At 45.7% G+C, this 12,402-nt stretch overlaps 1 long non-coding RNA gene across 5 annotated transcripts; it reads right to left on the bottom strand.

Annotated features, from left to right (window-relative positions):
- Nucleotides 1–96: 96 nt before the first annotated feature.
- Nucleotides 97–10,646, bottom strand: LOC112562629. 5 transcript variants are annotated; one of them, XR_003098884.1, is made up of 9 exons: nt 9,864–10,646; nt 8,358–8,550; nt 7,146–7,601; nt 6,773–6,853; nt 6,001–6,348; nt 5,578–5,823; nt 4,169–5,023; nt 2,656–2,793; nt 97–1,999 (listed from the first exon to the last, which is right to left on the bottom strand). It is a non-coding gene; the product is annotated as an uncharacterized LOC112562629 (long non-coding RNA). The 5 variants fall into 5 exon arrangements; XR_003098885.1 differs by having other exon boundaries at nt 5,585–5,823; XR_003098888.1 differs by having other exon boundaries at nt 7,146–7,491.
- Between the last annotated feature and the right edge of the window lie 1,756 nt (nt 10,647–12,402).

The raw sequence follows: 12,402 nt of genomic DNA, 5'->3' as shown, positions 1-12,402 counted from the left end.
GTCGTCTTGAATGGACGAAGGGAGGAGTCGTTTCTATGGATTCCCTCTCTATTGTGATTTTATCTCTCTCAGATAATCAGCAGTCGTGCAGTTGTATACCGTCAATGAACTGCGTTTAATGAACTGAGTGACAAGTTTTTTGTTTTTTGTTTGTTTTTTTACATCAGTTTAAAAATAAAACCTGCGGCTTGTAAACGTACGTGACTACTTGAAACTCATTTGCTCATATACTGACTTTTGTTGATTCGTGACTGTGGAAAATAAATGAAGCAGCAACGAAAATATTCGCGTCTGAGAAAATCCACCTGAGATAAGAGCCCTGACTTTTTTTTTAATATTACTTCTGTTACTGACCTGTTCTACGCATGCGTGAATAACAGACCGCAGTTGCCAGCTCAACAAACCTTGAGCTCGATTGTTTTTCTGCTCAGTCTGTTCAAAATAAAAACCTACATTAAGACCCTGACCCTAACGATATCTTATGCATATACGTCGAGCTAGCACACACACACGCGCGCGCTTTGGAGGAAAAAATTATTTAAAAAATGCGTAGACCAATGAACAATTACAGAATCATTTTAAAAAATCAAACGCAGTGAAAATTCTTGTTCTGCCCGCTGTGGTAGAGCAGCCTCAACGCGCAGTCACCAGTCAAGCTGCTCGATTCCGCACCCGCAAGCCGCACGTGCTTTAGTCACGTGGTCACCTCTGCCACCGTCTTCTGCACAGCTTCTTTGGACACCCGGAAGTCGAGGTGGACACTGCCAGTCGTGCGTTGCTCCCTGTTGCGCGCCTGACCTACACCGAGGGATCGCGCAACCACGCTTAACGGTGTGTTCTGCGACGATGCCGCTCTGCCCATGGCTCGCAGATGGTCGAAGGTTCGTCCCTTGGCGTTGCTTCTGTCCCTCTGCCTCCATTTTCCGCCTCTGTCGACACCTGCTTTCTGTGTTGTATGCTTGTGGTCGCTTGTACTGACGCTCAAAGGACCGTGGGCCCCTCTGTCGCCGTCTGATGTTGCTTTGTTTCGGGATTCTTCGCTGACGGTCACCTCATTGGCCACGTCTGCTTGAGTGTGGGCCACCCAGTCCCTCCCTCCCCACAGTCCCTCCTCACACACACCTGCACGATTGCGTTTATGTCTCCTGGTCATGTCAGAAACCTCACCGGAAGTGACGCCGTGATCTGGGGCTTTGGACAATCGTAGCTCAGGAAAACTCACGCATTGACCAAGACGCAGCCAGTCGTGGAGCTGGCTGGCAATATTTTCGGGTGTGTTCTTTACTTTTGAGGGGTCAGTCACCTGCAACCGAGGCCAGCTTTCGTGAACAGAACGAGTCAGTGCAGGGCTCCAGACATGATGCGACCCCCCTGTTGCACGGTCTACCCTTCGTGACACTCTGGACCACCCTCGCACCATCGCCCTGAAGTATCTGCATCAAGCTCAATCGCTGATGCTTGGTGACCTCGGGAAAAGAACTATGACCTAAGTAAGGATGGTCAGCCTCTCCCTTCCCAGGACCCTCCGTGCATCGAGAATTATTTTTGTCCGTTGTTGCCAGAGCGATAGTATTGCTTCCATTCTGCATGCGCCCCTCCTCATCACCGTCGTCTGATGTCTCCTCTCTCTGTGGATGGTGGATGTTTTCATTCAGTGACCTCTTCTTAGAGTCCTGCTTCAGCTTGTCACAGGCATCACTTCTCGGCTTGGATTGCTTGCCCCTGAACTTGCAGGCTTTACGACCGGCTCGACCGCCGTCCGACGGGGCTTGGTTGTAACAAGTTTATGGAGACTAGGGAAGACTGAGGTAGGCCAGGACGTGCACTTGGTGGCCAGGCATTAGTCTTTGTGCCTGACGACTGCTGACTGGTTAGTGATGTTCCTCTCGGCTGGCGTCCGTTGTCGTCTTCCATTGGAGGGCCGTTGTTGTTCAAACACTGAACCATGCTTTTTGATGGCTGGTCAGTCGATGGTCCACCAGCCTTGTTAGCCTTTGGCCTGTAAAAAATATAATACAAGAGATGAATATTCCACTGGTATCAGGGTCATTGCAAAGTGGTTAGTGCTGTAGTTGTGGAAGGGTTCATAATGGTTGTGTGAGGTTGTCCCGAGAGGAGATTTGAACCCAAGATTTTAGACAGCAGTGGTGACAAGCTAGTGTTGAACCACTGCACTACCGGGCGCCCTGTTGGCTAGGAAGGGCTTTTAGGTGAACTAATTTGAGAGAAAAAGGTGTCTAGCGTAGCAGGTACTGGTGACACATGCATTCGATTATCGTAGCTACAAAGTCGGGAGATAAGCCTAATCTGAATTTTAAACAAATCGCTTTCCTGGGCAGCTCGGGAGGGCGACCTGAACTTGCTGTGTATTGTGTAGCACAAAGTTCACTCAGCACTTCCGGTGCTGATTAGGGAAATACACTAGAATACAGCTGTTGAGAAATATCCTGGGAAGGCCTTGGGATCAGAGTAGGATTATCGCACGCGCCGTGTGCAAAAGCGCGTGCTGTCAACCTGTCAAGGTGCAGCTTGGAAAGGGAGACGATCCGATTGTGATTTCCTCGTTTGTTGGTGCTGTGGTGATGGAGCGAGCGATGGTAGCAGTGGATGGTGGTAATGCTTGTTTTCCTGGAGACACTCTGAAACATCGCTTACCTCCCCTTCTGGTCAGGCCTCGGTTGTCTTCTCCCTCACCGGGGCGAGGTTAGGAACAGACCTCGTTTTTTCTCTATACTGTCACTCCGGGTTGAGGTGCTTGCTGTGCCCGCACTGCTACATGAACTGGTGAATCTGCTGTGAAAATAAAAGAAAATCCTCGTTAAACTCCTGTTTATCGTCACGACGACGAGGAAAGCAGGTCTCAGACAACAAAATAAATGTTAGAAATTCTAGGCTTCGTGTTTCCTGTTTCATAAGAATCGAATTTGTGTCAACATCGTGCTGTCCACCCATCCACCCACACATGTGCAGGCACGGTCATTGTCCATTCCATTATGGCTGTTAAAAGGTTTTGTGGGGTAATTTTTTTTAAATGAATGGGTTGGGTACAAATAATGTTTTCTTAAAAAATGACATCATGATGATCATCATCACAGTATCCACATTGCATGAAGCAGAACGAAGAACAATGTAAACACTTTGGTCGTGTGCCGCCAGGGACGCACACTAAGTATCGAACATGGAATGGACATTTCACAAAATCTGAAGAAAACAAGGGTCAGTGAAATCAGGAAAATATTGACAATCGACATCCTATTGAACAACAACAATCACCGAAGGTAGTTCACTACAATTCAAAATCAATCGATCCTGTGGAAAAAATTACAGAAGCAAATGAAGTAAGCCAGTGTGGGAAGTCGGGAAACAGAATTACGACCATCTGCTCCTGAGCTCATCGTACGAAGCAAGGGACTGGTGCTTTGTGTTGAAATTCCCTCCCTGTGCAATTAAAAAGTTTATTGAGACTAACATGACCCTCGTCATCCAGTATCCGAATGACGACTGCGAAGGTCACATCAATCATGTACCCACTGAACCTGCCAGTGACCTCAAGCAAGCAAATGTCACATCCATCATAGCTGGACATGAAAAAGTCTTGAAGGTGTGGGTAGTGTATGGTGTCGGTCAATACCGGTGTCTGTGCAGGAAATCAAATATTTAGGCTTTGATCAAAGGCTGTCGCTAAAAGTCGATGGGAATCGTGGACTGACTTGATTGACCAAGGTGGCGCTGGCAGTTCCGGTGTAGGTCTCCATCTCAAGTCTGTCTGCTTGACGAGTGTTTACAGACCCGCGGTAATTAAACTCACACACAAACTACACGCGCGCGAGAAACACACGCACACAAACGTGCTACCACATGGAGATTAACAGATTGAAAGGGAATTCGGAAGGTAAACAAGTCATCATCAAGTATCATAAGGCGAGGTAAAAATTTTGTCGATCACTCGTCGTGTGTGTGTGTGTGAGAGCAGAGAGATGGGAGACCACCTGGGCCCCTTGTAGTAATCGTAAATTATTTCGTATATAATGTGTGAGATGTGTAAAAGAAAAAAGAAAAAGAAAAGAAAAAAAATTGACCAAGCCTTGACTACACAGACCCCCTTTTCGTCATAGCCTGAGTCTGTTGTGAGAGAGAAAAAAATTGGAAACTGATTTTCAAAACTCACCAAAGCTTTTTCTCCTTAAGAAGGCGAGAGATTGAAGGGACACAACTAGAGACAGAAGTGTATCTGTCCCTGGTGGAAGTCCTTTGTAGTGTGTGATGTAGCCGGTAGTCGCTGATGTAGTCGCTGATGTCGTCGTGGTGTCGGAACACGTAGGAACAAGGGGTGGAGCTCGGTCGACGGTCAAACACGCCATCAGCTTTTGAACCCTTGTCTTTACATGGAAGCTGTTGGAGGTTGAAGCCACTCTTCGTCTTAGTGTTCCTCGCGTTGGTCCCCGCCCCGCGTCTCCACGTGACCCCTGACCCCAAGCACGTTTTTTCCTTAGCCACGGCGTTTGTCGCCTGCAACGCGAGACTCGTGCACCGCCTTGACATCTTGACCTCCAGGTTCTGGCACCAAGGTCCAAAACCGCTGGAAATGAAGTTGGTGCACAAAGCATGCGGGTTGTCTTTCCTTTGCGCGATGGGAGCGACGGTATCCGAGCACGTGACCAAAATCTGTACGTCCTTGGAGAGAAGAAAAGCGCACAAGTGGCTGCTGTCGTCAGGGTTCTCCTCCACCTTCATCTTCGTGCAGACGACTGTCTCAGCGCTCGTGTCGTGGGTTCTCTCAGGATGCGATGATGATTGCCGCTTGATGCTGGCGTCGAGAGTCGTCGCTGGTGAAACGCCTCGCGCGGTGGTGACGTCATCCATCGTGACGTCAGCGATGTATTATCAGCCCGCACGAGGCATACGTCACGCCTGTCGCTGCGATAATCCGACGTCACGCTCTGGGGGCGGGGCTCCCCATCCTGTTTCGTCATGCACCCGAGGCCCTTCACCCTCGCCGCAGTAACTCCGCCATCAAATCTTTCTGCAAAGAACAGTCCGACATTTTATCGATCAAACAGGATTTGTATTTGAGGTGCAGCCAACACCAGCAATAATTTTTGTTGTGTTTCCTTTCTCGCACAACGTCCTGTCGCAAACGTCACCGACACACACTGGCATTGCAGTGTGATGCTACCCTGCTGTGAGAAGTCGGTCACCAACTGTGTTCCTATACATCGCTACTGACCCTGTCATCTCGTTTTCTAAGTCCTCCGCCTTAAAAAGCCGCGGTCAGTGACCCTGTCGTGGGTCCACCCGAACATTTTTTAATAAATAGCGAGTAGGAAGCAGTTCTTGCACACCCTCCTGAATCTCTCCTTTTACACTTTTTAATTGACTGTAAATATACTTCATTAGATTTTGTACACCAAACATTTATGAACTAAAAATCCTTTCCTGTAGAACTAAGCAAGTAAATAAAACAAAAAGCAGCCAAACCTTTCATAGTTTTGTTGACATACCAGCTGAGTGGTGCAAAAGAACCCTGTCTTACCAAATCACGATGTAGACAAATACACAAACACACCATTCACTCACCCAATACCTTGATTTTCTTGCTAACTGTTGGTTATTCTGGTGCTGGCCTCTTTCTGGGGGTTTACTTGTCAATCTATTTGGTATGTTCTAGAATGTGGGAACCTCACATCAGATCATTCGTTTCTTTGTGTGGGCATTCAGAAAACCTGAACTCAGTGTCTCAGTATGTATCCAGGTGTGTGAAGTTTGCTGGCATCTGTGTTGGACAGGTGCGCTCGTCGTGTGATCTCCAACCTGAGTTTGTATCTGTCAGACGAAAAAAAAAAGTGTTGCCCATGGCCCAGCGGATTTATCAACTGATGCGATTATACTCGAAGAAAACCGCGATTTTTGAAATAAAGCATGTGTTTGCACTCCAAGATTGGCTAACTGTAGGTAGGTAGTAGAAGGAGAAAACAATCTATAAAGCTCCGGCATACTCACCCTCTCATGACTCTCAGACGACTGAGTGCTCCCTCCAGCAGCAATTATAATATTAATTACAAGGATCTTGTTCCACTAGTCCATGGCTTGGGTGTCAAACTGTTGTGCGGGAGTGTCGCTGAATGGGAACATGTCGAGACTGTCTCAGTGCAGGTAATCTACGACACCACAACAGCCTGACAACGAGTGTGTTCGCTGCTCAATGACAGGTTAATAAAGTACCCACTGAAAACCTAGGGTGGCGCCCTCATTACAGATCGAGTGCTACAGTAGAGACACTGGAATGCCACACCTCCGCGTTCCTGACCTCACTGAGAGGGTGTGGGATAGACAGAGTGCACCTTGACCCTGTAGAACAGGAAAAAATGGATGCGGTAATCGTAAAAATGTCTCTTTTTCGATATTTTTTAATTGAATTAATGTTAATTTTAAAAAATTAGCCGCTTTCCCCTAGTTCTAGAATACGTCAGCTTAGAAAAGCTTTTAGCCATTGACTAACAGCTTTTGCACGCGCCCTGTGTGTGTACAGGTGTGAGAAGAGGTGTATGTGTTGTTTGCTTGTTTACTTTACTGTTTTCGTAACTAAACAGTAATTTCAATGAGGTGAAACACCCAAAATAGAACCACATGCCCAATCTACCTGGTGTCGAAAAAGCTAACAGCTCATGGTAGTGGTGGTGAATATCATCGAAAATAAACCTGATTGGTGTCAACCGCAGAGGACTAAAGGAAAATGAACTGCTTTCAAATTACTATGAGTATCTGAACACACCTTGAACACTCAGTGTTTGCTTTTTGCCTGTGGAGACTACTGGGACTGGAACTCGGTGGGCGAGGGGCAAGTACGAGAAACCTATAAATAGCAAGGAGATCAACTTAATTTTGAACGATGAACACATGGTGTTGCGAAATTCACAATAAATTTTACCTGCACTGAGAAACAAACACTTACAAAAACACACTTCCATGGAGACTAAACACAACAACCACCTCAATTCCCCGAACTAACCGAAGCATTGAAATTTCCAAGCCCATGATCACTTCTGTTCAATTTGTTTCAGTTTAAAGATGGCTGCTTATGACGGTTGATACACTAATCTCTAATGTGTATTTTTGTTAACGGAACATTTTAACGGAGGACTTACCCTGTATGGCAGCACTTTCTGTGACAGCAGCAGGAACACCTGGCTCTCTCACTTCAACTGTCGTCAAGAACTTGTCATCGTTGTCGACACATCAACATCAGCGTCCAGAATAAGCTCAAATATATACCCGTGGGTTTTTTCATCGCTTTTCTAATCTGCATGTGAGGATGCCTTCCAGACATAAAAATTTACAGTTTCCAGCCAAGCACAGACTTTTTTCTGTTGCTGCTCTCCCTTCCCATCATCCATCCCATGCGTGATGAACGTGCGGTCTAGAAAGTCAGGGCGCACTAGACAAGCAGGTGGGTGCGGGCCGAATAATTGATGTGGCTTCATTAACCGCCTTCTGTTCCACCAGAATAAGAGGTGTAGAGATGAAACGATGGAACCGTGAACAGACAGTGAGATGAGAAACTTCAGCGGCTTCAGTTTGGAAACTTCTCTGCCCCTTACCACCTCATAAAAAATAATATTATTACTATTATTATTACTATTATTATTATTACTACAGTAATTATCATGTTAGAAATTATTAGAAATAAAAATCAATAAATAAACTTTCTAATTCTGGATGTCCAGCGGAAGGCAGAAGAAATTAGTCTCCTACACTGGAGAGTTCCGCTGAGTATATTTAGTATTTGTCGCAGTGAGTCCAGCAAACATTTTCACGTCTGCTAGTCACACGAAGAAATATCACTCAGGTTGTTGTGTTCAAGAAGCAATTTTTTGCCCAGAAAATGAAAAGGTCGATTTCGGGAATACAGTCCTACAGGTTGAACTTTATTTAGAAGCTGCGACTGAAGTTACGGAAAAGGTTCGAACGGAGTTCACTCGATAGACTGGTAAGTAAAGCTTCTCCACATTAAAATTTGATAGGCAACAATCCCGTACACACATTGCAGTCTAAGTTTTATTATTATTGATTGTCTGTTACAACTGGGCGCATTTGAGTTAACTATTCCATGTGTACTATTAAAATAAATGTTAATAAAATATAAATATATTTCAGATGTGCGTTTGTCTAAAGATAAACTCTTCTAACTTTTCCGTTAGATGATTAATTTCCAGCATTGCAGTTTTATTTTATAGTTACAACTGACTGCTGATACTGACTTTATCATTAAAAATATAATATCACAAATATTTACACATAAATCGATGTAAAAAACTTATTTCTTTGTCATTTAGATGCATGTTAAATTATTTACTTACTCGCACATGTTCCTCATCCGTTTGTCACCCTTTCTTCTATTTTTAGCTGTTTGTCACACGCACATCCATGGTGTCCTCACACTGTCAGTTGTTGTTAGCATTGAGGTGGATGAGGATGCGACTGATGATGAGTTTGTGACTGTCACGATGTTACTTGTAGACCAGACGATGTAGGAAGCCTTTGGTGTGAATACTGTTGACAAAGGTGAGTTTCTCTGACACATTGTCACACCTTTAGTGTTGTTGTCAGTCGTCCTGTGCCCTCAGCCCCTACCCGTATCCCACCCGATCCGCTCTACCAGCCTTCAGATACGTTGTCCACCCACCGACAGGTATCGACCACCGTGGGGGCGCTGGCTCCGAAACCTCAAAGCTTTACCTTTCAGGAAGCCATAGTGACATTGTCTCGCGCTAGAGAAACTGGAACAGTAACTCAGGTACCACGTGCTACCTGCGAGGGTTATATGAACGAGCTGAGAGCCTGAGCTGCTGGAACAACGACATCGACCGAGTGTACAGGACTGCACCGAGCGACCCTTGGCCACCCAGTCTGCCATCTGTTAGCCTCATCACACTTGTCCGTGTACCACAGGCTGTGCACACTGCAAACCTTTTCCAGATTCATTTCAGCATGCTATAAACTGCCCAAGCTAAGTTAAAACAGTCAATAAACCCTATATTATTTTTAGCTCCTCCAGTCGCTCACAAATTAATTTAACAGACTATAAACTTCTTTCACACGCTTTCTCACATTAATGCGATGTCGATCTTTCGAACACAATTTTTAGCACACTGTAAATTTCTGCAGGAAATCCTCCCACTTTATTTATCCTGTGCTTCAGCACTCGATAATTTTCTGTTCTCGAATTATTAAATAAAGCCATCGTACAGTGATTAGACCACTCGACTACAGGTTGCGGATTGGAGGTCTACTCATCCTTGGTTCGAAAATTCTCTTCCCCTGCCCCACCATGTTCTTGGAACTTAATATGTTAGGGAAGGCAAAGGTGAAGAAGAGGGTTGGGTTTGGTGCTCCACACACGTTCGTTGTCCATGTGACCTTTTGGCTATGGGGACATTTTACCTAACTCTATGTAGTTAATGCAATATTTAAACACTGCTGTTGTATTCTCATCTTAACTACACATTGTCTTCCTGCAACGGCGATTTTAAATTCTGCATTTAATTACTGAACTGTCACTACTGAACTCTGCTCAGCTTACCTTAAAGTCAAAAAGCTGTGGAGCCTGACTAGGACAGTAAAACAAAAACCGTCTGCCAGGTTGTGTACGATGATTGGTCTCTAAAGTCATGGTAAGTACAAACATAACAGACGATGCATCTTTGATGCAGTCAGCGCCAGTGTACGTCACACTGTGTACGTTACAGTCAGGTTGTTGTGACGATGGAAACAACAGCATCTCGACACGCACAAACAACTAACTGGAAAAAAGGTCGAATTTATCCGCGTGAAAAAGACAATTATAAATGAATAAGGCAACTCACCGCCTGAAATAATTTCCTCTCCAGGCTCCACAAACTCAGGACAGCGTGGTGTGAACAACAACCAGAATGTCACGCTTGGTGTGTGAGGGTACCTCCCCTAGGGGACAAGTGAGTGCAAGTCTCTTTAGTCTGCGAGGAACTGTTTGTTAGACAGGGGGTGTGTCTGGAGACAATACCGTCTATTGACTAGCACTGTGACCTCATCTATAACCTTTACTGATTAGCTTCCCCACCGTTGGCCTACAAACAGCTCAACATGACTGGCTGCTTGTGTGCGCAGAGCCGTGAATAATGTTATTAACTTCTTGCTAACTGTAAGCGACATGGCTTTAGGCTGCCATACAAAAATATCCAGCTATTATTTTCGCTTGAATGTGCCGATACCAGCACGATAGAGAACATGTACACACAGGCACTTCCGTACAGACGAGCACACACACACACAATCAGCGCTCGCGCACACACACAGCGGGAGAATATCTTTGGGGGGAGAGCTAGTGGGGGAGAGAGAGACGGAAGAGATAATTTTTGGTGCAGTCAGCCAGAGGAGTATAACCAGAGTGTCGACTGTAAGATTACTGTTACAGTTCGACTGCTCACCATACAGCCCACCTGTTGTCTTGTTGTAAGTGTAGATGGTCACCTTGATAGCTGAGTTCGCGAATCGTCAGAACAGATTTACCTGCGTGTGAACAGTTCATAGTGCGTGTCCTCTGTCCACCTTGCAATCTGTTCTCGGTTTACCTACTTTCTGTCCCCTCTTGTGGAAGAACAAGTATCGGAACCTCTGAGGGCAGGTTCATCAGAAGAGAGAAAATGTTTATCACGCACGCGCATGTGAAAGAGAGATGCTGAGAGAGAATGTCAGTGTGTGAGAGCACACACATATTAACGATAGAGAAAGCTTAAAGAATGCATAAAGAAAACTTGTTCCATGTTTACGAAAATACTCATCAGGTGTAAAAAAAGTGATCATGCTTATCATCTGTTAAAGGAATATATTGAATAGTTATCATTTATAAAGACGAAATGTGTTCGTTGCGTATGTAACAAAGGAAAACATCACTCTGGTGAAAGAAGGAAACGGTTTATTACGTGTCACGAGCAAATAGTTTGTCGTGGGTAAATATAAAATATGTCTAAGCGATGTTTTTTCTGGTTTATCGAGTGTCTGCTCATGGTGTTGTTTGCTGTGGTTATCTGTGTGTTTGCCTGCGTGTCTGGCTGTCTGTGGGGAAAGACCAACTACGTCACACGAATGCGTGCGCAGCCTTACGTTGATGCGATTAATTCTCGCCACAATTAACAGCCACGATTAGCCAAGCGTGAAATGTCGGCAGTAGGGGAGACAAGCAGCTTTTGTTGTCGCCCCTGTAGGCCCAGACGTATAGGAAAGATAACTCCTGACACAGCTTGAGATGAAAGAGTTTCTGGTCTGACGATTCCACGCTTCGCTGACTTCGGCCTCGTTGAGGAATTTGATGACCGCCCTTGTTTCTGACTGGCGCTCCCCGATGACATTTAATGAGCTTGTCGTGAATGGTAACCGCGCGTGGAGACTGCAGCGCCGCTACTGCCGCACTCACGACTGATCGAAATCACAGACACACCACAGCACAGGTCGTTGCATGAAGCACTAATGTTAGCACAATGTAGTGTGACATCATCAGAACATCTACAGCAAACTGCAACCTTTGCACCCAACTAATTGCCACGTGCTTGCATTGGGTCTGACAGTGCCCTCTGTGATTACAGAAATAATTAAAATAGTTCTATGAGAGAAATTGTTTTCTTTTGAACTTAAGGTGAGTGCTCGCCTTATATAGTGTCAAACTATGAACGTCAGATTTTAGCGTCACGTTGGGAGAGAGGTTGTGGGTGTCACACCAGAGGTCATAGTGCCAACACTATGCGTCACTGGCATATGGCAGAGACACAACAGCAGCTACATAATGTGATGACGTCGCTGTATCGATTGGCAGTAATGTCAGTCTTTTACTGCCGCACATGAAGTCATGTCGTCCGATTGGGCTCCACGCTGCTGGTGTCACCTCAGGCTACACCAGACGTCACTGTGTCATCCGAGCGAGTGAACAGGAAACATCAGAGACAACACGTCACTATGACATTTGCCCTCCAGCTCACGTCACTATCGTATCTCGCTCAGTATCACACCACTGACTAAGTTTTACTGTGTGTCACGCTATTGTAACACCCAGGATCTGTCGCACTATACCGACTGCGCCGCCTGTTGTCCTTCCGTAGTTTAACCGAAAAGAAAACTCGATTCGTTGTCACAGAGGCAGCACAGCCCTCAGTCAGGTAAGTACACGCAGTATCACAGTGTCTTCCACTGGTAGGCTGTAATAAGTCCAATGACTTCTTCAGTAACAACCGTTGAGGGGTTGCTTTGGGGTCAGCTGGGAGGCTGTCCCACCACGGTCTGCCGAGAACTAGTCAGCTGTTGGTGATGTCGTAGGTTGTTAGAACCACTCAGCAGCTTTTCGCAAGGATGGTGAGCTGTCATCACCGACTCACG

The sequence above is a fragment of the Pomacea canaliculata genome, linkage group LG4, assembly GCF_003073045.1.
Source record: "Pomacea canaliculata isolate SZHN2017 linkage group LG4, ASM307304v1, whole genome shotgun sequence".
NCBI classification, from domain to species: domain Eukaryota; kingdom Metazoa; phylum Mollusca; class Gastropoda; order Architaenioglossa; family Ampullariidae; genus Pomacea; species Pomacea canaliculata.
Note: the sequence above shows the minus strand (reverse complement) of the source record. Positions and strands in the feature narration are given on the sequence as shown.